This window comes from Xiphophorus couchianus, chromosome 10 (assembly GCF_001444195.1).
Source record: "Xiphophorus couchianus chromosome 10, X_couchianus-1.0, whole genome shotgun sequence".
Lineage (NCBI taxonomy): Eukaryota > Metazoa > Chordata > Actinopteri > Cyprinodontiformes > Poeciliidae > Xiphophorus > Xiphophorus couchianus.
Genome location: NC_040237.1, coordinates 16,975,919 through 17,001,270, shown reverse-complemented (window position 1 = coordinate 17,001,270; position 25,352 = coordinate 16,975,919). Strand labels below are relative to the sequence as shown.

Genomic DNA, 25,352 nt, shown 5'->3' with positions numbered 1-25,352 from the left:
CAAACACGAGGCCGATCTCTGCCGATCACCGATCGCCTGGATTGACCGTTTATTTTTTGCGTTAGTTATACATGATACTATGTGATCTGGCAAAATTAAAAAATTTATAAATTCACCTGATTAACCTAAACATGCAACATACTTGCAGGCACTACACAGCAGCTACTCAGTCAAAAGAACAACTGAAAAACCTGCAACCAGTTAAACAACATTTAACAGTAAGGCTCTCTGTACCATAAATTATACATGAGTCAAATAAGTCTCACAACACTGCCTGTATCACATAATGTCTAGTAAAAGAGGGAAACATTCATTCAAAGTCAAATGCAGGTTGCATCAAAATAAGCAATCCTAAGTTGCCAAATCAAAACTTCCTAAGAGCAGCTGATTAATGCTGGTTCTGATTGGCTAGCTGATTAATGCTGGTTCTGATTGGCTAGCTGATTAATGCTGGTTCTGATTGGTTATTTCTGACTGAGCGGAGTTATTCTGCAGAACACAGGAGGAGGGAGAGGAGATTGATTATTATTTATTTTTTCATAAATTATCTCTCATGTTTGGACATAGCGAAAGTTTTAATATGTGAAATCTTTGTTGTTGTTACTGTCGTTTACGTTACATGCTGCGGCTTTAAGCAGACGTTCTGGGTGGAGCAGAAACGGCGCTACGTCTGTGAAGTATTGCTACCAGTAGGGTGTAGCGCAGGTTCAACAGCGAGAGCAGAGCCAGCGTCTTTCACCGCCAGCTCGAAGACTTGAATTATTTTTCGGGTTATTTGTTTAGTTTTCTGACCATCATGCTAATCCGGGTGAGTGTTGGTAGCTGTTTGCTGCTTTACTTGCTATGTGGCTGCTCCAGATGTCTTGTTTTCCTGCATTGAGACTCGATGTAGCCAAACTCCGTCAAGTGTTTGTTTTTTTTAAATGTCACATTTTAAATGTGTTGATGCATTTTGACGTGCTTCACCTCAAAATGCACGTTTTGGAGGAAGTAATTTTCAGGGGCAACACATAAACATTCCCATTCACTCAGAGCATTATAGTTCCACACGACAGGATTTGTTGCTGCGCGCTTGAGCAGTGAAGGAAAGAGATGAGCTGCACACGCAGGCTGAGAAGTGAGATACAGGTGATCGTTTTGGCGATCGGCAACAAGGGACAGCGATTGGCGATCATCGATCATACACTTTTTCACGGAAATCGGCCGATTATGATCGGTGGCCGATCGATCGGCACACCTCTACTGTTTATTTAATGTTTATTTAGCGTGACTCAACATTTTTGCTCGACTGATTTGGATAGCTCAAATGGGGGGAAATATTTTCAAGAACAAAAAGTTATAAGTTACCCGACATTCCAGCTTCCTTGCTGATCCTCTGCCAAGCAAAGGTCCTTTCTGTTCTTGTCTTTGTGGTCATAACTTGGTTGGTTGCAGCAATTAGTTTATCCTCCATAGTTTTTTTACTCTGAGATCCTGTCAGAAAATGCATCACTATGAGGGTCAACGCTCCATGACAAGTGGTGAAAGTTCAGATTTTTCAACTCCTGCGCTGGTCACGCTATCGATGTGCTTCCACATAGACTTTGAATGTAAACCTGACGCATTTGGTGTGAATGCACCATAAGTCCTGGTGGAACCATGAAGACAGCTGTCCTTTTGTCATCAAATTAGCAAAAGCCACTAAACAGAGCTGGTTTCAGGCCAACTTTTGGTCCTGTTTTGGGCCCATAAAAAACACTTAATTCTGAAATACTCCCCCGGTTCCACAAATCCTTCTCCAAATGCCCACATGTACCTGATTAGACAACATGTAAATGTTTCAGGCTTGTCATAAACACAAGGCATCTGATTGCCATTACCAGCAGAAAACAAACAAGAACATAAGCAGGAGAAAGCAGTAGCAGTGGCAGCGGGAGGAGGAGAGCTCGAAAAGACCGACACCCGGAGCTTTTCCCTCCACTGTGACCCTGATACGGAGCGCCACATGATGAAGTACTTTACAGCCTCTAATTAGCACACTCCGGCTCTTTGGTTTCTACTTCAGAAAATATACAAATTAGAAAAACATTTCCACTCATGCTCAACTGATGAGAACAGTCCCACTTTAAGCGATGCGAGAGCGGCAACCAGAATTTATGCGTTACCGAGCTTACACACATCTGTGGACGGTGAAAAAAAAAAAAAAAACGTTCACCAGTCCCTTCGAGCCTGCCTCGCCATTCCCGAAGACAACCCTAGCAGAAACAAAGCAGACACGCAGCTCTGCACACTCCCTTTTTTTTTGCCCAGACTCCCGACACATCATTTGTTCTCTCTTTCAAGTTGGCCAAAGTGCCGGTGTTATGAGTAACGCCTCATAACGCTGGAGCTCCTGGCGATCCAAAAGGGGGAAAAAATAAATAAATTTTTAAAAAATCCAACCACTGATTTGTTACATGAACAGATGACTAATTAAAAACACAACGAAGTGAGTGTAATTAATGAGTCCATTAAGCCTAGGTAATCTCACAGATCCAGTATTAACAAACTGCGAGTGGGCCTGGGATGGAGGTGATTAACAGTGCGGCCACATCGGTTCTAATTAACTACACAACCACAGTCACAACTGGATTTTGGAAACATATGTCAGGGTGTTTCATTTTCCTTTGAGGGTCTGAGAGTAGAATACGTTAAGGACCGTATACTGCATGTACACGGCCTAAAATCCAACCATCATTAACCTGCAGAATTGCTAGACAATAAAAGAGAGCAACTATGTCACACTTTCAAACCTCTTAACAATTAGCAATAGTTTGAAACTGAATTATCAAATACTACTTTTGGGAATCATCTAAAATATTTAAAGTGTCTTTCAAAAGTTTGGTCAGGTTAAAACCACGTACTTCACGTCTTTTCTTTGGTTTCTTTAGATAAGATAAATCTTTATTGTCATTATCACAAGAACAACAAAATTTAACCACTACCACTTCTTTGTGGTAGACGAAAACAAAATAGCTTATGACAAATTATTTTTTAAAATCTAGAATGTTAAGATATGTTTTTCTGTTATTGGTATGGCCTAAAATTCTTTATTTTTGCCCATAACATGGCCATAAATAGAAAGTTGAAATTGCGGTACCTTCTTGAAATAGCACCCTAAAAAAGTTATTGTACCTGTTGAACTGTGAATATAAGACGAGGAACTTTTGTTTAGGGAAGGAGAAGGTGAGTGAGGGTTGGGGTCGAGTGGCAGGAGGATGGTGTGTGAGTGGCAGGTGGTGCAAGCTGGAGGCAGTGGTATTATGGATGGATGCTATGAAGGAAACTTATTTTGCCGTTCGTCTGTAAAGCTACACTTGCCCTATTCAACATCAGCTGCAAAGCTGAAGCATAATCCATTGCATTCAGTCTTTCTGCACTCATCTCCGCTCCGCCGCACTTTGTCACCGTTCGCTCAGAGCCACCAGCTAGGCAGAAGTTCGGGGAGGACGACTAAGAAAGGCTGTCTTCTTCCATGCAGTCAATTTAAAAACCAGGACACTTTCAATCAATCAATGAAATTCCCCTACATGCTACAGAGATATTGCAAAAACTCCTAGCTAGAACTCACCTTTTGGGGTCTCAATGATTTTGAGAACGGTGAAAAATCAGCCCAGGATTAATTCAGCCCAAAATTAAATGAGAAGACCTGGTTAATGACCTGAAGAGAGCTGGCGCCATAGCTACCAAGGTTACCATTAGTAACACACTGTTCCGTCATGGATTAAGATCCTGCCATGCTTGCAAGGTCACCTTGCTCGGGTCTGCACATGTTCGTGACCATCTGAAGCTTGCCAGTGATCATCTGGAGGATCCAGAAGGAGCCTGAGAGAAGGCCTGGGACCAAAGTAGAACGTTTTAGAACAAACTCCACTCATTATGTTTGGAGGAAGAAGAAGTTCAGTCCCAAAAACACCATCCCAACTGTGAAAGTACTGGATGGTAAAATGATGCTTTGTGGGTGGTTTTCTGCAAGGAGAGCAGGAAGACTGCACCATATTGAGGAAAGGATGGACAGGATAGAGTATTTTGAGATTTTGGACAACAATCCATTTCCCTTTGTAGGAACAGTAAAGATGGAACTTCCAGCATGAGAACGGCCTGAAACACACAGTCACAGGAACTAAGGAGTGACTCGGAAAGAAGCATGTCAAGGTCCTGAAGTGGTCTAGTCACGCTCTAGACCAGAACCCAAAAGAAAATAGTTGGAGGGTAAGAAAATCTTCCAGTGTTGCAATGATTTCTGGTAAACAACCATTCAACATGTGCTCCTGCGTTCATTCCCTCTGGAGGTGGTTTTATCTTATCACTACCATCTGCTGTGTCCGCTCCTGTTTTGTCCTCAGAGATATGGAATTAGACAGTCCCAGACCCCCCCCAAAAAAAGAAAAAGAAAGCTTCCCAGTGCAAAGAAGTGTACCTCCTGCTGCCTGGAGAGCTGCTTTCATCTCCGCTGCTCATTATGCAGCCACTTTCCTGGCTCAAGAGCCCGTTCTGACCCAGAGACAGTAAGCAGGAAACCTAATGCATTCCCTTTGTGGGCTGTATGTTTCTGGTTCTGTGCACACATATGCATTTAGTTGTGCTCCATATAAAAAGTTTGGAAGTACATTAAATACACCCTTTAGCTCCGTCACGTATCATCTTCCGCTGGAAGCCTTCTACAATTAATGAAATATGACTGTAGACTAGGAATGCGCGATATATGCGGTACGCTGTAGAAACGACAGACATTTGGCCTATGAGAGAGATTTGTATTTTACCGGCTTGTTCATGACGTAATCGGCTGGCGTCAAGACATAGAGCAAGAGGGAAGCGGAATGGCAGAGAGCACAAAGGAAGAGCTCGTTAAAAATGCAGGTGTGAAAACATCAATTACATGAATCTGGTTGAGATTCTATTTTTTAGGTATTACAATACCTAAAAAAAAAGTATTGCAATTTTTTTTAACCAAAAGGCCTCTCTTTGGAGGGTGACTTAGTTCACAGTAGCGCAGTCTTGTACTGCGGTCAGCCACATAGAGCTGTAAATATGAGTGAAAAGATGAACGAGGGGAGTCAGACTTTAAAAAACACAGACTGACATTTGACTTAATCGATCAATATTTGGAAACATGGCCAACACAGACCGAATGGCTCCATTCAGTTTCTCCTCCGCCATTGTCAAAACTAAAACCTTAGGGGAACTCCAATTCAAAAACAACACAGAAGCAAGGTTTCGTAGGAAGGCAGTGGCCAGGGTACCACAACAGCAAACCTACCAAGACATGGAAGTCCACCAAAACTGGCAGATGAGGCAACGAGAGCATTAATCAGAGAAGCAGCCCAGAGGTCCACAGTTATGCTATTGGAACTGAATCTAAATCTGTTGACAACAATACGACGATTCTGGGAGAAGACCAGACAGGCTGCAAAATGCTTGAGACACACGCAGCGCTTTACCTCATCCAGGCCTCTTAACATTTTTACCTGTAGAATACTTAATTTTCCTTTCCTTCATATAAAATAAACACAGTCAATGCTTAATAGATGAAGGGTAAATTATAGTAGGGTTTTTATAAACCCCGTGTGCTAGACTAAATACCTACATTTTCTTGTGCACATATATGTGGCTGCGTGTATGTCTTCTACCCATTTCCCCCATGGGAGATACACAGAGTGTCAGTCTACGAGGCTGTCAGTGCCTGCTCACAGACACGCTATAAGTTTCCCTGCTTCAGTTTTGGAATAACAGCCACCCTCCTATTGAGTAACCCCCGTTTAACCTAACCCATCAGTGTGCCCCTCGTCTGCCTGCTAAAACCCCAAAAATCAAAACTCAATAAGCTCAGTTATTGATAAATCCACGTTCCCCTACCCCAGCCGCTACAAATTACTGTATTATAAGGCTTACATGTATTAGTTTTGAAAGGCCCTGACCCAAATCAAACAAGGCATACTGGAATTACTTTAGTGCGTCTGGACAGGCAGTGATGGAGACACTGAATGCAGTCAGTGAATTAGATATGAGCAGGGGGAGGCGACATGAAGGACCTAACATATGAGCTGTTGGAGGGTGGCGTGGAGGTGGCGTCATCTGTACTCAAAACTGATTAGTCTCAAAGTACAGGCAAGACATACCGCTGCTCAAAACCTTACCGTGGTTGGAGCTACTGCAACGGTATTGGCACACTATGTTTGAAACGTTCACTTAGGAATATTGTATGGCAAGAAGAAACTGGACCGTTTTTAAAGATGTGCTCACACCAGCCCTGTCGCTTTAATCAAACTCTACTTCATTAGCCTAGAAAGTCTGGTTTGTTTTGGGAGGTGCGAACGCACAATCGAACTCTGATGCAGATCAAAAAAGTGAACTCCGGTCCATCTAAAACTGAGCTCTCAGCTCAGCTGAAGTGAACGCCGGTGCGTTTCGATGAAAGCAGAGGGGAAACCGCTCTGAAAACAGGAAGCAGAAATCTGGAACTGCTTGAGACCCAAACTAAACATGCTTACAACTGCCTATTTTAACTGTTCAAGCACCAATTATATCTTGGTGTCCATTAATGTGGAGAGTGAAAAACATCTTAGCACTACAGCAAATGTCAACATCTGCAGTCGTCCTTATTTGTGATAGATGACGGTGAGGGAGCCCTATAAAACGCTTGTAACTGCCTATTAGTTACAAGGTCCAAATAAGATAATATCAATAAGGGTTATTATGATTATTATTATATAAATTGTCTTAGTCTGCAGTCTTGGGGGTACAGCCAATCACGGCAAAGAAAAATAAATGGCGCTCCTGGATTAGTTGCTTTGCAAAAGCAAGCCAACCATTTGCATTGTTCCTCTGTGTTTCAGCACCTCAATCTGCTTTTTCTTCATAATATTTTAGATATGTTCTATGAAAAAATCACAAATTTTCCACACATAATTTGGAGTCATGTTCCACATATAAAACACTAAAATGTGAGTAAGAGGGTATCCACCGTAGTGCCTCACCAGCACAAGAAAATAAACTTAGTTGATCTCAACACACTGCGTTCTAGAAAGTGAACCAATAGCTTTGAAAAAATATACAGTTACATGTTTTTCAGATGCTGCAGCCGTGAGCCAATTAGATGAGACTACTAGAAAACTAAAAGAGCTAGCTTAGCTTGAGGCACAAGTAAGACGTTTTTTCTTTTTTTGACATCATCATGCTTAGCGTAAAAAAAAAAAAAAGAGAATATACATCTACAGAAAAAAGAAAAAGTTTGAAATTTGATCTCAATTTCATCCATATTTAAAATTGTTACTTGGGTAAAAATAAGTTTTCTTACTTTTTTTTTGTCAACAGGGTTCTCCTATCTTCCTCCACCTGACTGGTGGTGTTGAAGGTGGAGGTTTACAGGCTGAGGAGATCCAACCTGGGAGGATCAGAGACATTATTGATCTGCAGAATCTGAATCTGGGGTCAGAAACCAACGCTGGGTTCTCTACAATGTGTCTAAAATTGTTTAATATTCAACGCCCGACTCATGAACAGGTGAAATTTCAACATAAGATCCTACGGCAGTGCTTGGTTTGTTATTGAAGGACCTATTTCACATGATTTCTGTCTCTTTATTGTGTGTCCTCAGGTGTCCCCTTGTTCCATCAGGAAACTTCATCTCGGGATTTCCAGCAGGGTTTTTTTGTGTCGCCTCTGTTCTTGTGTCTTCTCTCTCCTGATTGGTCCAGTGCTGTTGTCTTGTCTCATTGATGCTGGAGAATCATCACATAATAAAACACACATTTCTTCATTTCTGTCTAAATAACAGATGATTGAAAGAGTCATCAAGTCATCATCATATCCTCACCTTTTCCACAATCTGTTACAACCAGTAGATCAGCAGGTGGAGCTGGTCTTCTGCTGTAGTTGTTGGTCAACTTCAGTCATGTGACATGAGTTGAGAGAGAAATGAAATAAAGAGAGAAGACAACAGGGTTAGCAAAATATTTCATTGACCCCAAAGGAAAATTAAATGGTGTAACTCGTCTTCTCATGGCTGTGTTGGAAAATGTCAGTACGCTTTGCAAATTTGAAAGCATAAACTATTAATGCATCTATTTTTCTTTAACCTGGCTTTTTAAAAAGGGGACAATGTGCAACTCAAACACAAAGCATTTCAGCAATTGATGCGCTGAAAAAGCCAATTTGCATTCAGTTCCTCCTCTCATTTTTACTCCTCAGCCAGCAGCTGGCTCATGTTTTCAGGCCCCCACCAAGGACGCCATGTGAGGACCCCAGGCTGTCACCCCGCGTTTTCAGTCCTTCGCCATCAACACACTGCGAAGATCCAACTTGCACATTTCAAGTAAAAATGGCAGTCATCTGTCACTGGAACCCGGACCCATCTCTGGACTGTCTGATACTCCACTCGCACCAGCATTTCTACATAATAAAAAAAGGGACCCGATCCAAGCTTTGACAACACCTTGCACATATTTAAACCAGCCCTTTATCACTTCCACTATCCCTCTGAAAACGTTAACTCTCTCCGCTGTATAAACTTCATCCAAGCTAGACTGTTGCTAGCTAGCTCGCTAGCCAGAATCCGTTTTCGCAACGTGGTTTTGCTATTGGTCTAGTCAAAACATGCGCAATGGGGACATACGGGATTTCTTTTCGCTCTCTCTTTAGTGTTCCCTCTCAAAGGTTTAGCCTTGACGAACCAGACAGCAGTCGCGATGAAACCATAAATGATGTAAAATATTTGACAACATTCGCCATTTATGTTGGATTAAAAACTAAATCTTTTTATTTTGAGGGTGGTCTTACGGAAAACGCGCCGTTTCCACGACGTAATGAACAACTTCGCGACAGAACAAAGTTGTTTCCATCGGAGGCTTAACGTTAGCAGTTTGCAATGTTGGCTTTTTTAGATGCACACATCGCCAATATTTCAAGTCGTGCAGCTATACTAGTATTATTCATGGTGTAAAAACAACTAAAACTTACCAAAATATAACAGAATTCATATTTACCCGTTCGCCTAAATTTGGCAAAACAGCGGAACCTTGAGTTTGGTGAATTTTCTATGCAAAATGGGTTAAATATAGTGCGCTTGTTGATAGTCACGAACTAAAAAACACCATTTCCAACGAAACAATAGTCATGTCTGAATATTTAGCTTACCTTTAGGAAACAATTGTGTCTTTCGTGTGCGAAATGAAGCCGTACCCACCGTCACGCAAAGGTGCGGCTTCTTCTTCTTTCCTATTATGGGGAATCGCAAGCAACTTTAAGGTGCACACCGCCACCTACTGTACACGAGTGTGTAGCACCAGTGCGTGCGTTCGGCAATGAAAGTCATGGAAACGACGTTAGCGTCCTCTCAACCCTATAAATAACCCTGACCTTCTGAAATCTTTCCCTTTGCGACGGGACTTTTGAGAGAGACGCCTGAAGGAGCCTTTAAAGCCTCGGAAGGTTTGAGCTTGTCGAGAATCTGCTGTGCAAAACTCGCTGAAGAAGAACTCGCTGAAGAAGAACTTGCTGAAGAAGAACTCGCTGAAGAAGAACTCGCTGAAGAAGAACTCGCTGAAGAAGAACTCGCTGAAGAAGAACTCGCTGAAGAAGAACTCGCTGAAGAAGAACTCGCTGAAGAAGAACTTGCTGAAGAAGAACTTGCTGAAGAAGAACTTGCTGAAGAAGCCCGTGGTTAACAAACCTGCGGTTCCTGGCCAGGAGAAGCACCAGCTGGAAGGTTAAAATCATTCTTCTACTATTTTTAATTAGGGCTGAAACGATTCCTCGAGTACCTCGATTATTAAAACCCCTCGAGGAAAATTTATCTGCCTCGAAGCTTCGTTAAATTATATTTCATTATTTAATTAACCGAGTTCCGGCCGGGTTATTATTAGCAGAGCTCTCACTTTCGCCTGAGTTCTTGACGAAAGCCAAGTGTAAGTTTGGCCTGGGAGGATTTTATTTATTAATGTTAATGTCTGAGTCTGTGTCGTTTTTTCCGGGGACCAATAAGCATCTTTAAAATGACTGGCGCAGTACGGCAGCTTTGCTGGTTCCGTGCCAACAGCGGGGTGCAGCGCTGCAGGTGTATCTATACAGTATTTATAAGTGTAGCTTTACGGACGAACCGGAACATTTGTTTAATATCATCCCGGTCTCAACAAATGGGTGGCGGAGGTGGCGGCTGGTAGATGCTTCTGTGTGTGACGAACAAAGGTCCCAAATCCCGTCGCTAACATGAACACAAAAACTCTAAATGTCTGCTAGTTAGTTGAAATTTTGGAAAATGTCAGAAAATGCTGACTGTAGTTGTTTTGGTTTAAAAGAAGCTTTTTGAAAAATGTGGTATACGTAGTCTCCATGGATACATTGATTAAACAGCAAGATTAATAACTTTATTCTTATAAAAAAAACTTTATAGAACAGTCAATGTGTGGCTGTTGATTTCACAAAGTAACTCAATTATTTAGTTTATTGTAATTACTCAAGATCAGAAAAACAGTGTTTTTGCTCCATTGCATTTTAATGACGTATTTCATTTTCAGAAGTTACTTGAATGTTAACAGTGAATGTTAAAATTCATTACAAAAACAATAATCTCGGTTTCAGTTGGTCCGGTTGTGATTCATTTGTTAGTTCCAATATTGGTGGGGTTGTGGGGGTTTAACACTGATTATGTGGGTTAAAAAGTTACTTCTGGTTTTAGAAGATCTGGCTTGTTTTATTCAGATCTTTGGAATAAGTAGTCAGTGCCTGTTCCAGGTTTCAGAAAATGCCTCAAAAACACATTTGGTCTCCTTGGATACGTAAATAAAACCTTAATAGTTGAATATTAGAAAGGTTTTTAGATATATATTTCTCCTGTATTATTTCTAAGTAGTTTATTTAGATCCCTACTTTAAAAGATGTACATCTATAAAACTTTTCATTTTATAGATGTACATTTCTGCTGTTGGCTATATGTGGGAGTATGAAGGTAGTACTGATGGGGTGTCAGAGCAGCTGTGGCTGTGATTGTGAAAAATTGTGGAGCTCAAAGGAATTTAGTTTAAGTAGCTACAATTAAGATTTTGGTAATTTACAAATGCTATTGGAAACATATTTTTTAAAACTTTGATACTTTTAAAGTATAATAGTAATGAATGGATCACATATCTGATTACTGGCTATTATTAAGAATGATAAAATGTACCTGTAGCATCAAATATTTGTGAGGATGGGTTGTTATATAAGGGTAAACTGAGTAACTTGTTGCAGGGTTTTATTTTATTCACACTAATGGGACAATCTAAGATTACAGGTGTTTCATTAGCTATTAAAAAGTCCTAAACACACTTTATAGCTCTTTAATTTATGTTTCCAAATGTTTAAGAGTTTATGGCTAGGGATGAATTACCAATAAATCTAAATTTGACTTGTTGTCTTTAATGATTGATTGGTACCAAGATGAAGCTGCAAGTTTGTTTGTCTGAGTGGTGATGGTCCATACATGTTTGATCATTGAGTTTTAGAGTTTGTTCTGGTTTCTATGTAAAATTGTGTTTGTTGCTGTTTTTTTTGTGACTAAAGATAAGCTTTATTTATTTTATCTCTTAATTCCCGTTCTTGTTGTATAATCACATCTGGCATAGCAATAATATTGTTAATTAAATATATTCAAGAAAAACAAACACATTCACAAACCTGGGTTATTGTATTGTTGGTATTTCAGTGTTCCCTTTAAACATCGCTTTGGACTTTTGTGAAGGTCTAGATAATTTAGTGAAATGCTTTGTTCTTTTCCTTCACAGCCCATGCCATGGCGCTTCCAGCAGATGGATCCCCAATGTTGGAGGGACGTCCAGATAATGGTAAGGGTCACGGTAAGGTGTGGTCAAATGAAGCCGATGGAGAGGAGTCGAGGTGTAGTTCACCTCCACAGTCTGTGGACTGTTCTACCAGCTCCAGTGGTAGCTCTACTACCAGCTCCAGTGGTAGCTCTACTACCAGCTCCAGTGGTAGCTCTACTACCAGCTCCAGTGAAGGCAAGGTAGGTAATGACTGTACTACCAGCTCCAGTGAAGACGAGGCTAATAATGAAGACCAGGATGACTTTAAATCCCGACTTCGGGTTGTCCAGGTCCTTGCACCAAACATTAAATTCCTGTGGGGCATAGGAGTGCTTGAACAGTCATTGAAACATCTGAATTTGAGGATTGATCAGCTGGGCTCCTCTGACAGTAGTCCAACAGTGGACCGTGCCGATGCTGCATCACAGCTGCTTGAGATTCTTCCCCCAAATTTTAAATACATACAAGTCATCGGTGTGGCTCAGAAGCCACAAGAAGACAAGGCTCCCTGTACTTCACTTGAATTCACATCTGGACTTGACAAACCGGAAGAGCCCAGTTTGCGTCCAGAGAAGTCCAGACCTATCGGTACCTCGCAACACCATCAGGTAGGTTTGGAAGAGGACGGGGCTTCTTTGACTTCCGGCCGCGCCAGGAGCACTACACAGAAGGTGGATGCTGCGAAGGAGGACGACCCACCATTAAAGCTTAGTTTTGGTACCGTGCTTCCTTCCAGCTTTAAATTCACATACGAACTTGACAAAAAGCAAGAGCCCAATTTGTGTCCAGAGGACTCCAGTCCTATCAGTACCTCCCCACAACCTCTGGCAGGTTGGAAAAATTTAGTGACTTTTTGCCGCGCCATTAGAATTCCAAAGAAGGTGGATGCTGCGAAGGAGGACAACCCACCATTAAAGCTTAGTTTTGGTACAGTGCTTCCTTCCAGCTTTGACAAACAGGAAGAGCCCATTTTGCGTCCAGAGGACTCCAGTCTTATCAGTACCTCCCCACAACCTCTGGAAAGTTGGAAAAATTTAGTGGCTTCTTTGACTTTTGGTCGCGCCAAGAAAACTACAAAGAAGGTGGATGTTGCAAAGGAGGACGACCCACCATCAAAGCTTAGTTTTGGTACCGTGCTTCCTTCCAGCTTTAAATTCACATACGAACTTGACAAAAAGCAAGAGCCCAATTTGTGTCCAGAGGACTCCAGTCCTATCAGTACCTCCCCACAACCTCTGGCAGGTTGGAAAAATTTAGTGGCTTCTTTGACTTTTGGTCGCGCCAAGAAAACTACAAAGAAGGTGGATGTTGCAAAGGAGGACAACCCATCATCAAAGCCTAGTCATCAGGTAGGTTTGAAAGAGGACGCGGCACATGTGACATCTGTGACTGGCATAAACGGAAAGAGGACGAAGGACAGTGATGCTGAAGAGGAGCTCCCAGCCAACACGACCAAGTATAGTGATGATGCCAGCTGGGACGAGGTCCTTCAAAGAATCGGCAGAAGGATGGCGTGGAGATATGGTAAAGAATGGAAGGACGAGCCCGTTCTATTAAGCCCTCTGTTCATTCCTTACCGAAAGACAGAATATGAAGATCCTGTTTTGTCATCCCCTGTCCTCAGTCCCTTACAAGGGACGGTGCATGAGGATCCTTTTCTCTCATCTCCTGACGTCAGTTCCTCACCATTGAAGCACTGTGAAGATCCCATTTTGTCACCCCGTGTTTTCAGTCCTTCACCATCAACACACTGTGAAAATCCAACTACGTCATCCCCTGACTTCCGTTTCTGGATGGCGACTGAAGGGGACATAGAAGAGGAACCGACACCTTCAACATCTGGTGGAATTACAGCAAGAGAGAGTTCCAGACACGTGTTTTTTAGACCTCGCTACGTCTTGTCAAGTGACTCTGATTAGATTGGGATCCGTAAAAACTGAAGACCTATTTGGGAAGTCACATTAGGACATCATCATTTCTCTGTTGTTTTTTTTATTGAAGCCAATGGGTTTCTAGCAAGCCTGTGAAAGCTTTAGGTAGTGCCTTGCAGCGGAACTTTTCTTTATCCCGCTGCTAGTTTATTATTTTAGATGTTGAGGATTCTGGCAGGACTCAGGAAGCCTTAGGTAGCGCCTTGCACCAGGTTTTCTTCATCTTTGTGTTTTCCTCTCAACTCCCCCATGTTTCAGGGTGTAATAGCGGTTCTTCCCCACGCTGTGCTCTCCGATATAGTAAATTATTCTATTCTGTTCCTCCACTAATCCAGTCTCCAAGGTTTTAATCTTTCAGGTTTTAGCTGCTCATCGCTGGATCCTTTCGTCGTCGTCCATGTGGTTCCTGTCCTTCTGGACCCCTTGATTTTCACGCTGCTCGTACGTTTTTCCACATTCACATGATACTGCTTGCCTCCTGCTGGTGGTGGGGACCATCAGCTTTACTAAATAAAAATAGAAATAAAAATTCCCTATTAGTAATTTAGAAACTGTTCAACCATGTAGAGTTAAAGTTTACATTAACTAAGGAATGCTTGCCTGACAACATGTTGTATTAGAAACCAAATTAAAGCATCAGGACAATAAGAAATTAGAAGACAAAGGAGAACATAGACAGAATTTATGATTGAAGGATTTAATTAAGATTTTTTATTCAGAGAGACACTAGAGAACAGGATCAGAGGAAAGGAAATGGAGAGCATGTGGAGTAAAGTTTTATGTAGATAAACTATTAATCTCATGAAACAAATAGTTTATATGGCCAATAGCATGTTCATGTGTTACAACACAGAAAAGTCACAAAAGAAGAATAGACATTTAAAAAATACCCGACCCAAGTTCAGACTTCTCAGATTTCTGATTCTCTGATCATCCCAGGTTGGATCTCCTCCGCCTGTAATCCTCCACCTTCAGCACCACCAGTCAGGTGGAGGAAGATAAGAGAACCCAGTTGACAAAAAAAGTAAGAAAACTTATTTTTATTTTAAATGTGGATGAAATTGAGCTCAAATTTCAAAATTGTTCTTCCCTCTGTGAACTATATTCTATTTGTTTACCCTGTTGTCTTTTCTCTGGATTTCATTTCTACATCAACTCATGTCACATGACATGAGTTGACCAACAATTAAAGCAGAAGACCAGCTCCGCCTGTAATCCTCCTTCAACACCACCAGTCAGGTGGAGGAAGATAAGAGAACCCAGTTGACTAAAAAAAGTAAGAACATTTATATCTACACAACATGATTAATCATTTCAAATATAGCTGCAGAGAGCTGAACTGAAAGTTAGAAACTGTCTGCTGTCCATGCATATTTTCCTCCTTCACTTTATCTTCTCTCTTTATTTCATTTCTCTGTGAACTCATGTGATGACTGGAGTTGACCAACAATTAAAGCAGAAGACCTGCTCCACCTGCTGATCTACTGGTTGTAACAGCTTGTGGGAAAGGTGAGGAGATGATGATGACTTTGATCAGAAAGTCTCTTTCAATAATCTGTCATTTAGACAGAAATTAAGAAATGTGTGTTTTATTATGTGATGATTCTCCAGCATCAATGAGACAAGACAACATCACTGGACCAATCAGGCGAGAGAAGACAGAGAGGACTGAGGACTAAAACAAAAATACTCTGCCTGCCAAAAAAGGTAGACGATCCAGTGGCCCCAGGTTTACACACCATCTGTTGGTACTAAATACATTTTTTACAACCTTAACTTTTCAGCCATTGTATAGTTGAGATTATTTTATTAATTATTCAACAATTAAAACCTTGATTTTCCTTCCTGTTAGATCATATAAGCAAAGAAATAAACTAATTTTAACGTGCAAAACGTGTATTTACAGCGAGCAACGCTAAAACCCTTTTATACATACAGTGCAGTAAACAATTCTCATTAAATTCCCCACTGTTTGTGACCCCCTGTTGTGTCTTTTGCACATGACTCAAAGCAGCTCGATAATACCTGCATCTTTCTATATGCTTCTATAAAAAAATAGCTCTGGGTCTGTTTGGATTTTAGCACATTTATTGGCAGCTTTAGTGCCAAAACAATTCTGAAAATCCTTTTATTTCTCAAATTGCAGTGGCATAATCACACTCTGAAAACTTCCAGAAAGTTAGGAATTATGTCTAACTTTATACATAATAACTGATGTAGTATTGAATGATACTTATGATTCCTGTAAAATATTACTGAATCATTTCTTATGCTTTACTTTAAGATTGATCAGCATTTGGGAGCTTTTACTTTGGAAATTTCCATGAAGATGCCAGGCTGCCTGTAAGCCCTTCCTGTGAATCCAGTAAAGTGATATTGAGCCTTATTTGGGTGAAGTTAGCTTTAAAAAACCTACCATGAGTGCATTTTTCCCACCGAAGAGAGAAGGAGCAAAAGAAGAAGGAATGAATGACTGTTACATGACAAGTGAATCTAACACGTACTGCAGGTTAATGACATTTGACTTGTATCACAGACACGTCTCTCTGAAACCGCTGCAGGAGTGATAAGATCACATGGATGTCACAATTTCTCCTTTTAGCTCATCTTTTGAGACAGACTCAGATGGAGAAGTGGAATAAAAAGCAGCAGTGGAAATGGGTCAAACACCGACGGACGAGGAGCCGATCACTTTCAAACTCTCACCGCCTCGCCCCTCCTCCCATCTGACAGACGCCAAACACCGAGCCTCCCTCATCGCTATGACAGACCTCCATCACTGTCAGGGACATGAACATCCTGAAGTGTCTGTGTTCCTCTGACTGGCTGAGGTGGATGCAGACACTCTGAGGGTGAGTTCTTTAGATTTAAATTGTTTAATCTCTTGTGCACTTCCATGATTTTTACTGTAACATATCTATTTGTTTGCTTCAAATGTTTTGTTACTTGTGTTTTTTTGTGCATAGATTCCTAAATTAGAGCCCCGACAATTGAATGATCCAAACATTTGTGTCTTCTAGGTACAACACACACAGGTGGAGTGTGTCGTTTTCCAGAAGAGTGATGTGTGTGTGTGGGCAGGAACTACAGTGACTTTACCCCTCAGGTTGATCATTTGTTCATTTTTGCATTGCTTTAGACGGACGGTTCAAATGTTTGTGAAAACAAGTAAATGTACTTTGTTGGGATTTTATGTAATAGACCCAAACTAAATATTTGAATATTTTGGAGTGGCAGGAAAGGCCTGTCACTTTTTTTTTTTTTTTTGGTATAATCTGAAAAGTTTGAATATTTTTTTTCCACTTCACACTAATAGTATGTTGTGTTGGTGGATCTGATAAAGTATCAGTAAAATATCTTGTTGTTTATGGCTTTAGGATATGTTTAAGTGAACAACAACATTGGGTAAAACTCCCCCGGTCACACTGAGAGGCTCCTTATGTGGTTCCGTGTTTCTGTCGAGGGTCGCAGAGGGAGTTTGGTCACCACACCAGATGAAGCAGGTCAGCCCATCGTACCGCGGGCGCACACGGTGAGAAGAACTGCAAATGCTGTTATTGTTACAGTAGAATTGCGTTACTGAAATGCTGCCTGCATTCTAGCTACACTATTCCAGCTGTTCGGCTCAGATTCGGGGTGTGAAGCTGGGCGATGCGGGCCGGTGTCACTTCAGGTTTGAGACAAACCGACCGCTGGGGAGATGGACCTCACCTGACACCATTACTCTGGATGTAGCAGGTAGAGCTGCTGAGACATCTCAGCAAAGTTTCAGTATTTAATGGCGTGCGTTTGACTCTGTGTTTCTCAAATTTGTTCTTCTGTTTCCTTAGCTCAACTCTGCTGTCTAAACATCAACGACTCTGGAAGCGGACAGCGAGGTTTCTGGTGCCTGGCTGGAGACGAGATTCTGATTCTTCAAGTGCCAAAACAAAATGTCAGAATAAATAGTTAGAAGGCAGATTTGTTTTCTCTTCATTATTGTTTTCATTATTAATGGCCCATAACACAAAATCCATCAGTGCTGTAACTCTGAGTTTAATAAAATGTTCTTCTTTCAATCTGTTATTTCTGGAGTCATTTTTTAACCATAATCATTTTTGGAAACATTATATATTAAAGGAACTCCCACATTTTTAATAGAACTTCATAACTGATGAAGTTATGAAGCACAAACTGGAGAACAGGATTAAAAGAAAAGTATTTATTTTATTAACTGTTAATTAATTTGTAGTTACATCAAATTAACTACAAATTCACATCTTAAAAACAAACACAAGCCAGTCACATTGAAGAAGTATCCTGATGTTGACCTTCGACCCTTAGCTTCAACTAATTCAGTGAAATAGATAGAAATGTTACCCAGAGAATGCTCTTTTTCCTCATGGACTCATAACCAATGAAACAAACTGGAAGAACTGAAAGCTGAACCAGTTGGTGGATCATGTCAGTCAACACCAATCGTTTCTAAGCCCTCCTTTAAAACTTCACAGCTCTGACTCTGACTTATGAAAACCTTTCCTCCAGTTTGAGCCGAGACTGTGGAGGGTTTTTTTACTGCCTGCTGCTTCTTCTTCTTCTTCTTCATTTGCTGTGAACCAGAGTGACAAACAGGAAAAGTGAGCAGAGAGAGACGGCGCCAGTCAGGACGGCTTTCACCAGCAACACCGTCCAGCTGCCCGGCATAAAGACATGGACAAACAACCGGGGGACACGAGAGAGACAGACGATACTGACTAAATAATGTATTATACAATAAGAGTTTGGCTGAAATATTTTTGAAACGATTGAGAAATATGAATAAATAAATAACGAGAAAAAAACCACAAACAACCAGACTTAATCGTAAAATGATAAAGCTACACAGTGGTCAACAAACAACCAAAACAGAAGCTACAAACCCTTAAGTCATTGCATTGTTCGATATTTTATGTGGATTCTTGAAACTAAGATGTGAAAATACATTCCTCTCATGAGGCGAGATGAGACATGATGGTGGGTTTGGAAGAACCAGGCAGGAAATTAGCTACATTTGGAGAAAATTAGAAATTCCCACTTTTCTGCTCACATGAATAGAATTACGGTTTCACAAATCATATAGTGTTTTTTTTTTTTAAAGAATTTGTAATCAAACCATGACTCAGTCCACGTTTGAGGACGGTGGACTCTCAGTATTCACCAGAGTTAGGGACCACGTGATTAGCTGAAATGTCGGAATACCTAAAACCACTTAAAAAAAACATGTATAGCTGCCAAGTTTAGCAGTCTTAACCCAACACATACCTTAAGATGCATGAATATGTACAGTGGAAACCTTGACTCAATCAATGTTCTTCTAATAATTTTGAGTTACATTCCACAGAAAAATCCACAGAAAGGTTCCAGTATGATCCACCGTAACTAGGTTTGTCTAATTCTGCAGGAGGGCTAAAGCCTAAAAGACGGGGCTTCATCCATGCTGTTATAACAAGGGCTATCAGCCAGATTTATATGCAATGTGAGCAGAATGTGTAAATATATGTCTATTTCTTTTGAGACATTTTAAGTCTTCATTCTAGTAACATGTCTATCTACAAGCTTTGAAAAGAATAACCATGCTGAGTCATGCAACAAAAAGAAAAACCATAAAACCAGGCAGTACATGAATCTTTTTTGATTTTTGTCTTTTTTTCAGTTTCCCTAAACATTACACCTAATAGTTAACATTTAATGATGATGATGTATTTGCTTCTCAACCGTCTGAAACGCTGACATTTTCAATAAGATTCCTATGGAGTTCAGTTTTTATGTTAAGCTAAGCTAACTCCCAACATCTTTCCATAGTTAGCAACTGTGCGAGGACCTGCTTTACACTCTGCATCCTGCCAGAAGTTCAACTCAGATAAATAAAAAAACAACAATCATTTAAAAGAATAAAAATATAATTGAATGGTAGTGAGTTTTCTTTTTCCTTCCAGTAGTCCAACCATCTGTCTTTCGTCTTTTGAAAGCATTTACCCTTCACTTCCCATCTCACTGCACTATGTGGGAGACTGAAGTGTTGATAGTAGAGAAATGATGGGTGATACTGATTCCTTATTTTGCCAAACTCATCACCCCAACCTCAGTCTTTGGCTGGGGAGTCGGAGCCGTGGCCAGACTGGATGGAAATCCAGGTTAGGAGGGAAATCTTCATTAGAAAGAAAATTACTTTTCTTAATCATCTCCAGGATTCAGTCTTGAACTTTTATGTTTTAATCAGAAAGCCACCAATTAAAAAAAACAGCATGGCACCTTGTCTTGTTGTCACATGGTGCCATGTGAAGCATATCAATAGAAACTCATACCATACATTAACATTGGCAAAAACTTAAAATAACTGTTCTTATCGTTTTGTGACTTTATATTCTTTTTATGTATTTATTCTTTATTTACACTGCTAGACAAGATTATTTGTACCTCTTCAACATTTTCATGTTGTAAAAACCACAAGGGACTTCATGTGCCAGGCCATCTGTGAAAATACAGATTCCAGAATATATGCAGAAAAGCTGCTATTGTTTAATACAGCATACCTAAAATACTCAAAAGATTGCAGCTTTGGAAGATGAAATACCTCTGTGCAATGCCACTTCACATCCGATTGGCTGGAGTTTGCAAGGCAGCCGATCTAGAACTGCCATTTCTTTTTCCTTTGCGCTGATTGATCCACAAGACCAGAGATACCGGAGAGTTTACAAGTGTCACGGTGGGTTGGGCTGCTTTCTGAAGAGCGTGGACGGAGTCATTAAGCAAAGGGTCGAAGCCCCTGCCGACCAACATGAATGTTAAAACATCCATGAAGCATGACTTAACACCCTATCACACATGGGAAGGTATCAAATACAGATATTGCCAGAATTACAAATCAAGATTGACCACCAAAAGAAAATGCCAGGACAACGCAGAAGAGCAAACAACCTCTGAAGTCTTAAATAATAGCCCAGCCCTCATGAGCCAGCTGGCCAGCATCAACTTGTTGACGAAAGGAGACGAAAAGCGAAGTATTTCGAATGTAAACACATTCATTTCACTGTTCTCCCAAGCTTGACAAAGGAAGGGCCAACTCACTGCTCACGCAACACCCTAGTGAAAACCTTGACCTGTGCAGCGATGCACTCAGGGTAAGTGTCAGTCTCTACATGGCTACTCAAATGACCACTGACAGTTTATGGAGCAACCATTTCCTTTGTGGTGACGTCGCACCGACTTGAGCCTTTAGATGACTCAGCACCAGGCGTGAAGCTTTCATTAATTTGGGCCACTTAAGGCGATTTTCCAGTTAGGCTTGTTTTCTAATGAGGCAGGGCAGGGCAATTAGGTGATTAGGGTTATGGCAGCAATACTGTGCTTTTTTAGGCATACAGAAATGGACAGAATCTACCTCTCTGTCTAAACTGTGAAGGAGTCATTAGATAAATAGATGACAAACTGGACGGAGTCACAGGCTCCGCACTTTTAAGGAACCGTTAATGTTTTATTTCTCCCGAGTCTGTTTTACTAAACGTGTGGTCGCAATCATCATTTTAATAACACTTCCAGCTAATAAGGAGGCTTGAAACTGTCAAATGTGAACAATTTCCTTGCCTAAACTGTGAAATAGAGGCGAGGACTGACTACACACCCAGTCGGCCCCCGAGAAGCATGTGAAAGAATAGAGAAACGGCAACAACTTTCTTCTCGGTGTCCTAGCAACCTGTATTTGTTACTTTTCCCAAGTATGCCTCAGTTTTGCAGTCTTTCCAGCCGTCCACCTCGTAACCCGCTTTCCCTTTTCACCACCTTGTGAGCACGTCTGGGCCTGAAAGCAGTCTTCACTGCGTGTGGGCGTGGGTGTGTGTGCGTGTGTGTGTGTGTGTGTATGGCGCTAGCCAGTGATTCATCTTAGGATTGTTGTACCAAATGGAAACATGGTGCTGGAGGGCAATGGTTGAGGCTATGCTGACAAGCTGACCCCAGGGTGGTTCAGTAGAGCTAACCACTGTCTATGAATGTGTACTAATCCCTACTGATCAGCTGAGCAACGTGAGTATTTGTATTATGTTTTTATGTGTAGAAAGACACTCAGCCAAATTATTAAGTGCACCTTCCTATTGCTTGTTAACACAGAGAATGAGGCAATCACATGGCAGAAATTCAATCTATACATGGTAAAAAATAACTTGACATTCAAAACAAGCATCCGAATGGAATAGAAAGGTCAAGAAACGGGCAGTATTATGTAAAACTAATTTTTTTGAGCTCTACGTTATGTTATGTTAGTCCCTCATCAAAACATACCTGGAGAGTTGCCTTGATTCTTTCATACATGTTTGAGACATCCTTTAATCTCCCGTGGCAACCGTTCAGCTGTGCAGAACACCTGGGTGGACCTAGCCCCGCCTTTGAGTCGGTGCAGTTTCCAAACTTCTGCTTCCCAGAGCAGCTTTCCCTCGCGACTCCCCAACTCAGCTCCTGCAGACTAGCTCCAGCAATTAGCAGTCACTTGGTGGACCAGCACGTCTCCTGAGCTTATTATAGGAGCTGCTTCTCAGTGCAACACTGATAAAAACGTTGTTAAAGGGCTAATAGAGGAGCCATGCTGTGATGACTTCCTGAAGGCGGCGTTTCAGAAAGAACAGGAGTTTTTAAAACAGCAGAGGCCCAAATTCAAGGCATTAAATTACAAAGTCAAATTCCTTTTAAATCATATTTGATATATATAGCATACTTTTACCAACTGAAGTTAAAATAGTTACTTGGTTGTGCTATGCAGTCTGCCTGGAAAACCATAATACTGCCCCTTTCAGGTATTTTGACATTTGATAGTCTGGTAAATTTTATTTGATTGGGGAACAAAATTGCATCATTTGTTCCATTTTCAAATGGTGAAGTTAGCTTTCACACTGCAATGTGTCAAACGACCCAAACCTTGTGAAAAACCTGTTTACCAACTCACCTGTGGTGGCGCTGCATTAAGAACCACTGAAGGAAACAACAAGCAAACTTCTGAAGACAACATTGTATGCAACTACAAGCCATTTCTAACACTAGCACTAGACTTGCACATTTATTTTGGCTGTATTTACCCAGAATGCCCTGCTCTATATACAATCAGTTTCCTGCTTTTGGTTCAATTATGTACCATTAAAATCTAGAGTGGCTTCTCTGTCAATGAGGATGCATATTGTTTTTAATTCTTAGATCTAGGAGACTTAGATTTGATAAAAATGTACAATCAAGTCATTAATAAAACTTCCTCCCATTACACCGGGGGTATAAAAAACAGAGTCATATCACAAAGGCGACACACTTCATAGACAACAGTTAAGTTGTACCACTTTCTTCACTTTAAAAGCCATGTAGCATAAGGAGAACAAGACAAAACAGTGTTAAAAATACAGCAGTCAAACAAACAAACAAAGAAAAAAAATCAATAAAACATAGGTGGCAATCAGAGAGCAGAAGACAAAAAGAGACAACTCAAAAACAAAAGGTTGACTTTCTGGATTTTTATTTTTTTTAGTTCTTTCACTTTTAATCTCAATACCTCTTTTGGTAGCATATCCACTTTCCTGGGCCTTGCAGGAGACCATTTTGGTAACGCAATTTGCAAACAGAACATACAGCACTTAGGGCACTTTAGAGAGTTAAACAGCAACCGTGTCAAGTTTCACAAATAACTGTCAGTCTCTACATGCAGTCAAACTCACTAATGGACCTGTGCTGGTTGCGTTTTCAATTCACTTACACCAGGTTCACATACCAACGATTTGATTTTAAAAAAAAAACTGCATCACAAAACAAAAAGAAGCTTACACTAAATCACTTCACAGACTAAATCCACATTCTATTTTAAAATGAATTTTTTAGGACGGTTACGGAACATGGAAATAAACTGTAGTCTCAAACACCACAACGCGGCCTTGACGGAGTCCTTCTGCTTTTTTCAGCTGTTGCCGTCACAGAAAAACTCAGGTAAGAGATGTACTAAACAAAACAGTGTCCAAATAGGAGAGCAAGGAAAATGAAAAGAGCGAGAGAAACATTACGAGACCTCTCCCTGTGTTTACCTTCGCAATTTTGTCCAATTTGTCTAAATTGCTTAGCTGACTTCTATGAAAAAAACCCCCAAAAAACATATATTTAATGTCCAAAAAAAAAAGAAAAAAAGCAGCAAAATATGACTGATCACCTTAATTTTTGTCCATTTGGCTCGAGTCTCCAAATTGTGTATTCTTTCCATGGCGCCAAACCACCCGCCCTGCATTTAATTAATTTCCTCTTCTTTTATAGGCTGTGGCTGCGACTCTACAGGAGCCTTTCTGCAGGTATTGTTGGCTTTCCTCTCACTGGAAAAGGCCAGACTGTTGGAGCTTCGATTCATCGCTACTTACACCCAAAATTACATCTTTTCCCCCCGCCCTGTCTCTCTTTTTGTCTCTCCGGAGCTGTTTTTAAAAAGACATGGGAAGAAAAAAATATTAAATGGATTAGTTGGAAGATGAAATTACTGCCATCACAATCAATCGGAGTAATGTCTGAGAATGCCTCTCGTGGCACGGTAATGACTAAAATGGCTTCTATAACTTATTCGAGGAGGGCAAAGATCTAGCCCAATTTCCTTGTTGCTTTGGCTTCCCATGGATCACTGCTTAGTCGTTCTGTCGAAAGGCAAGAAAGAGATTTCAAATCACTTCCAGGAAGCGTTTGGGTTTGAAGCGCCCCATCAAGAGTGCAAGTTTTCAGATCTAATCTTTATGTAATCTGCTAATTTAGCAAACCCGTTGGAACACGGATGACGAGGGCACGCCGACATTTAAGGATGGGGCCTGGCGTGAGTGAGACGCTCTCGTTAACACACCCTGTCAGTTTCAGCTTTTAAAGCCTACAGCACCGACCGCATTCTGGCCTCGTTTCCGTCTCCCGTTAGCTAAAAGGTTGAATGTGTTTTCTTTCTCTGCTCCGTATTTATTATAATTCTGCGCTTGTTTATCTGAAGTTTTTTTTTTTTTTTTTTCTAAAAATGAGTCCCCACTCCATCATGTCCGGGATGGAGCCAAAGCTTGTTTCCATGAGGGTAACAAGGCCCTCTCTGGAGGGAATGCAATTATCAACCAAGTTACATCTTTTCTCCAGAAAGTATTCGCAGCGACTCCACAAGTATGTTCCATTTTGATTCAAAAAGGGATTAATAAAAAATGTAAAACTACTTAAAAAAAAAAAAGCATTATGTGCTTTCCAAGCACATTGTGCCATTTCATACTACAATCAAGTAACAATGTTAACTTCAGTTGCCATAAAATGCTAAATATATCAAATATGATTTGGAAGAAACTTGACTTTGTAATTTAACGCCCTGAAATTGGGCCTCTGTCTTTTTAAAAGCTCCTCTTTCTGAAACTCCGCCTTCAGGAAGTCATCACGTCGTCGCTGTAATAACGTTTTCACCAAAGGGAAGCAGAGGAGGGCTAATCATTTTTGACTTGTCATTTTTCAGTCTATCACATCAAAACGACATAAAATATATATGAAACTTGACACAAACCTCCATCCACATGCGATTTCATCAGGAGATCTAATAAATAAGTCTGAACTTGACTGAAACAAA

The 25,352-nt window shown here is 40.8% G+C and overlaps 3 long non-coding RNA genes across 7 annotated transcripts; 2 read left to right on the top strand and 1 right to left on the bottom strand.

Annotated features, from left to right (window-relative positions):
- Nucleotides 1–672: 672 nt before the first annotated feature.
- Nucleotides 673–7,754, top strand: LOC114152233 (uncharacterized). Its single transcript, XR_003597083.1, has 3 exons — nucleotides 673–808; nucleotides 7,333–7,521; nucleotides 7,616–7,754. It is a non-coding gene; the product is annotated as an uncharacterized LOC114152233 (long non-coding RNA).
- Nucleotides 7,478–9,208, bottom strand: LOC114152232 (uncharacterized). The gene is made up of 2 exons (XR_003597082.1): nucleotides 7,835–9,208; nucleotides 7,478–7,739 (listed from the first exon to the last, which is right to left on the bottom strand). It is a non-coding gene; the product is annotated as an uncharacterized LOC114152232 (long non-coding RNA).
- A 5,417-nt stretch (nucleotides 9,209–14,625) lies between these two features.
- LOC114151803 (uncharacterized) lies at nucleotides 14,626–17,722 on the top strand. Of its 5 annotated transcripts, none has more exons than XR_003597015.1 (9): nucleotides 14,626–14,771; nucleotides 15,187–15,256; nucleotides 15,359–15,454; nucleotides 16,032–16,256; nucleotides 16,350–16,599; nucleotides 16,768–16,853; nucleotides 17,125–17,279; nucleotides 17,350–17,485; nucleotides 17,578–17,722. It is a non-coding gene; the product is annotated as an uncharacterized LOC114151803 (long non-coding RNA). The 5 variants fall into 5 exon arrangements; XR_003597014.1 differs by lacking the exon at nucleotides 14,626–14,771 and adding an exon at nucleotides 14,871–15,023; XR_003597016.1 differs by lacking the exon at nucleotides 14,626–14,771 and having other exon boundaries at nucleotides 15,086–15,256; nucleotides 16,032–16,090; nucleotides 16,189–16,256.
- Nucleotides 17,723–25,352: the final 7,630 nt, after the last annotated feature.